General features: G+C 39.9%; 2 pseudogenes; one reads left to right on the top strand and one right to left on the bottom strand.

The window, feature by feature from the left end:
* Positions 1–2,341, top strand: part of LOC102491812 (glycylpeptide N-tetradecanoyltransferase 1-like) — a 4,547-nt pseudogene extending 2,206 nt beyond the window's left edge.
* Positions 2,342–2,411: 70 nt separating this feature from the next.
* Positions 2,412–5,052, bottom strand: part of LOC102478526 (zinc finger protein 160-like) — a 15,101-nt pseudogene continuing 12,460 nt past the window's right edge.

Raw genomic sequence — 5,052 nt, 5'->3', positions numbered from 1 at the left:
TATATATAAAATGGGTGCTATATGAAAATGGCAGTTGAAACAGTTTGGTTAGCCCAAAACATGACAAGAATGTAACAAAAATGCCAAGGACCATGGAAGGGTGTTTTAGTGTGATAAGACCCTATGCAGGTTACCTCATTCTCTTATATGCAGGCACTCTACCACTAATAAAGTAAAATAAAACATGCAGTTGTTTTGGTTTTTGTTTATTTGTTTTTTTTTTTTTTCCTACAAGGCATGTATGCTACTTGGCAAGAATGACAAAGCATCTGACACGGGGATGGATTGGCCATGCTGCAATCTCTCTTCTTCCATTTGTGCATGCACACATATGTGCCCAGGGTTTGTCAAGCCATGACATCCTGGACTCAAACCACAATGTTTGCCATGTGGGATCGAGCCCTTTTAACCAGCATGTCACCAGCTGACCTGCACAATGCATCCATTTTTTTTTAATAAAATTATTTATTCTTATTCTTCAATTTGACCAGAGAGAGAGAGGGAGAGAGAGAGAGGGCGAGGTAGAAAGCAAGCCACCAGGTCTGGAACTTGAACTGCAGTCGGTTCTGTGGGAGTTCAGTGCCTTAGTCAAAATGGCACCTACTAGGCTCAGTTTCTATTTTTTTAGTTAACTGTGGGACACATGTGCTCACCAAGGGAAAAAGAAAAAGAGACAAAAAGAGAGAGAAAAAAAGAGAGAGAGACCAAAAAAGAAATCACCCATCTGGGTTAGGGCCACTGGGTTTTCCCTTCTCATTCCTCCTCTTAAGATTACGGGGACAAGCACACATGTACCCAGCTCTTCAAACTGCTGGGTCTAGGACTTAAATCCCGCCATGTTAAGTTCAGTGGCATCTACTGGCCTCACCATGGTTTTTACATAACCATTCTGAGAATATTGTTAGTAATTAAGAAAAAGACAAACTAACTCCACAGGGTGCATGCTTTTGTCTAAAGACAGATTTAGACAGAGAGAATGCATATCCCAAGGGAGTAAAACAATGCCACAAACTTTGATCTGTACCTCCTTCCCATCGGACACTGTGCACACCTCCACAGCACTCAGCATGTACCTCAGGATCGCCAGGACGGGGACTTGAATCCTGCAGTCATCATCTGGGATGAAGCTCTTTTATCCACTAGGTCATGGAGCCAGCCTCACATTTACTTTCCTTTTACATTCTTATTATATTCATACTTTCACTTTAGGCTCTTATTTGGCACACATGGAAAGGTATGTAGAAATGTGACATGGTGGATGTTCAATGAAAGTGATGCAAGTTTAGGGTGTCAGATTTGAAACTGCTCTACTATAAAATCCTCTATCATAATCTTTGAGCAGACGGCAGGGAGAAAATAATCCATAACTCAACTGCAAGATGAGAGCACATGTACAAAACAGTTTTTTTTTTAATTCCCCCTTGAAAAAAATTGTTACCTATTTTCGAACTTCAATGTTAAGTAGAAGTTATGAACTAATATACTGAGGAATAATATTAAGTTGGAAAATGATAATGATTCATTTATTAAGAAAATATATTAAATTTGGGGGCTGGCAGGTGGCATGGTGGTTGAGGTTCTGGACTCCGACAAGGCTGACTACAGTTTGAGTCCTAGACCCGGCAGCTTGTGATTTCACTTTCTGTCTCTTTCTCTATGAACAAATTTTAAAAATAATAATGAATAAAATGATTTATATTTACATTTTATTAATTTGTAAACTATATGATATATTCTGAATTAAACAGTCACTTTTAAAAATTATTTTATTTATCTTTATTTTTCAATAATTCTTTTAAAAAATTATTAAAAAGAAAAGGAGTAATTTTGACAGAAAAACTTTTCATATTCATTACATTTATGTGGTTTCTGTCCAGTATGGATTATCCAATGTCTGGAAAGCTGTGAATGCATACGAAAAAGTTTGCCACACTTATTAGCTGTGGAAGGTTTCTCACTGGTACAAATTACCTGAGGCCTTGTGAAGACTGAAAGCACACTAATCAATTTGCCACACCCACACATGTGAGGGCTCACACTAGCATGATTCCTCCAGTGAAGACTGTCAGACTTCTGCCTGCGGCCTTGCCACGTCCACTACACTGGCAACATTTCTCTCCACTACAGATGGTAACAAGCCTAGAATGAAAACTAAAGTCTTTACCACACATTATACATTTTTCTCTCCAGAATGAAATATCCAACATCTTGCAAGGTGAGATCACTGCAGATGTGGTCATATTAGTTACCTTTGCAAGGTTTCACTCTAGCATGAGTTCTCTCATGTCGTTCAAGATGTGAACGGGAACGGAAGGCTTTGCTGCACTCAGAACATCCATAAGGTCTCTCCCCAGTGTGAGACTTCCAATGACTAGTTAGGGCAGAGCTTTGAGCGAAGGCTTTACCACATCTGCTACAGCTGTAAGGCCTCTCTCCAGTATGGATTCTCTGATGCTTAGTAAGAGTTGAACGCACAATAAATGCTTTGTCACACTCACTACATTTGTAAGGTTTCTCTCCAGTATGAATTCTGCGATGAGCTGCGAGGCTAGAAGACTGACTAAAGACTTTCCCACATTCCTTACACTTGAATGGTTTCTCTCCAGTGTGAATTCTGCCGTGACGTGCAAGATCGGCAGAGTGTCTGAAGAACTTGCCACACTCATTACATCGGTGAGGTTTCTCTCCTGTATGAATTAACAGATGGGTACTAAGGCTGTAGGACACTCTAAAGGCTTTCCCACACTCATGGCATTTGTAAGGTTTTTCTCCAGTATGAACACGCAAATGTCCCTCGAGGTGTGAACTATGACCAAAGACTTTGCCACATTCGTTACATTTGTATGGTTTCTTTCCTGTATGAATATTCTGATGAACAGCAAGGTTTGAAGACCCGTGAAAGACTTTGCCACATTCCTCACATTTGAAAGGTTTCTCTCCAGTATGGATTCTCTGATGGCTAATAAGGCTTCCATGGACAAAATAGGCTCTGTCACATTCACTACACTTGTGAGGTCTCTCTCCACTATGAATTCTGCAATGCAGTGCAAGGTGTGAACTGGTAGTAAAGACTTTGCCACATTCACTACATTCGTAAGGTTTCTCTCCAGTGTGAATTCTCTGATGATTGATAAGAGTTGAAGACTGACGGAAGTCTCTGCCACACTCATTACATTTGTAAGGTTTCTCCCCAGTATGAATTTTTACATGTACAGTAAGGTGTGAATTAAGCCTAAAAGCTTTACCACATTGACTGCATTTGTAAGGTTTTTCCCCAGTATGAATTCTCTGATGTTCACCAAGTGCTGATCTTTGTCTAAAAGCTTTACCACATTCACTGCATTTGTAAGGTTTCTCTCCAGTGTGAATTCTACGATGACTTGCAAGGTTCGAACTCTGAGTATACAACTTGCCACACACATCACATTTATCTTGTTTTCCTCTGCTCTGGATCCTTTCATGTATAATGAGCTCTGAGCCACTTTTAAAGGCTTTGCCACACACTTCACACTGGGCACGTTTCTCACTAGTGTGAATTCTACGATGACATGCAAGGTTTGATTTTTGATTGAAGTCCCTTCCACAAATGTCACATTTATACAGTTCCTCTCTTGTATGGATTTTCTCACTTAGAGCACGGTGTGAGTGTTCACTAAAAGCTTTGCCAGACCGATTACCCTGGAAAGATTTCTTCCTCTTGTCTACTCTCTGTTCTTGGGTGAGTAATGAACAGTCTATAAAATTATGCCCATCTTCATGATCAGTGACGGCTTTGACACTGGAAACAATTGTCTGGAGTGGTGAAACTACAGAACTTTGCTTAAGAGAGTTCTCAACTCCCTTATGTTCATATGATTCCCTATTACCTTTACATTCCTGCACCGCTGGTGCATGTGACTGCAAGCTGAAGTCAAGGTCACTAGGAACAGGTCTATTTCCTACACCCCTTCTTTGGGGATCAACAGCTCTCCTAGTCTGCTCTACCTTACAGGTCATAGATTCTACTTGGTACAGGTTTTCTTCTCTCCACTCACAGGCAGGAAGATGTGCATTTCTCTGGACTTGCTTGAAGGGAAACCCTTCAGTACCATGGTTTTCATGTGCCTTCATCATCACTGTTGGCAATACTTCTCCTGAAGCACCACTGTGTTTGGCTGGTAATTCCATCATAGGTTTTTGAGAGTTATCTGCAAGGTGTAAAGAAACACAGGCTTCTGATTAGTTATTGATAATAGCTTAATTTCCCATATTAAAACATTTAACAACAAAATGAATACTTAGTTAAAAGAACAGTGAAAGTTCTCAACTGTCATGATCTTTTTTTTTTTTTTTTGCTTCTGGTACAGGGAGTGAGCAATCCCAGAGAGAAGAGAGAGAAAGTGGAAAAATCCTCTCTTCTCCTGAATTTGTACACACACACAACATGATTCTAAAGCTGTCAGGTTTGGTACTCAAAGTACAAAGCCAGCCATGTGCAATCCACTGCTTCAACCTTGACACCATCTGCTGGCCTGTGTTGTTTCATTTTATGGAAAACAAAGAGAATTCTTGAACAAAGAGAAATGTTGATTAACAGTAAGTCAAATCAATTGCAGGGAACTGATATTAAATGTATTTTTAAAAATAATTATTTTATTTTCCTTTATTTATTTATTTTAATTCGACCAGAGAGAAACAGAGTCAGAGAGAGACAAAAGGTGAGAAAGCAAGCCAGCAGGTCTGGGATTCAAACCATAGTTGGCTCTGTGGGAGTTCAGCGTTCTTAACCACCACACCACCTCACGGCCCCTATATTAAACATATTGGCAGCATACCAACTGGGCACAAATTAATGCAAAAGCATAGCACAATATAATGGTGAGTAATGCAAAGCAACCTTAAGTAATTAAGTAATTCTTTATGAGGACAAGCAAATGTTATAAGGGTTACATCACTGGAGTTTCATGTAGTCAACCACGTTCGAGTCCTGGATCTGGTAGCTTGCAAATAACATAGAAGCATGAGTGTGTGCCCAAGAACCTAAGAGAAGGGAATGCAGTGTGACCATCCCCC

Source organism: Tupaia chinensis, unplaced genomic scaffold, assembly GCF_000334495.1.
Source record: "Tupaia chinensis unplaced genomic scaffold, TupChi_1.0 Scaffold000131_1, whole genome shotgun sequence".
NCBI lineage: Eukaryota > Metazoa > Chordata > Mammalia > Scandentia > Tupaiidae > Tupaia > Tupaia belangeri.
The sequence above is the reverse complement of the archived record's forward strand: the minus strand, read 5'-3'. Positions and strand labels throughout refer to the sequence as shown.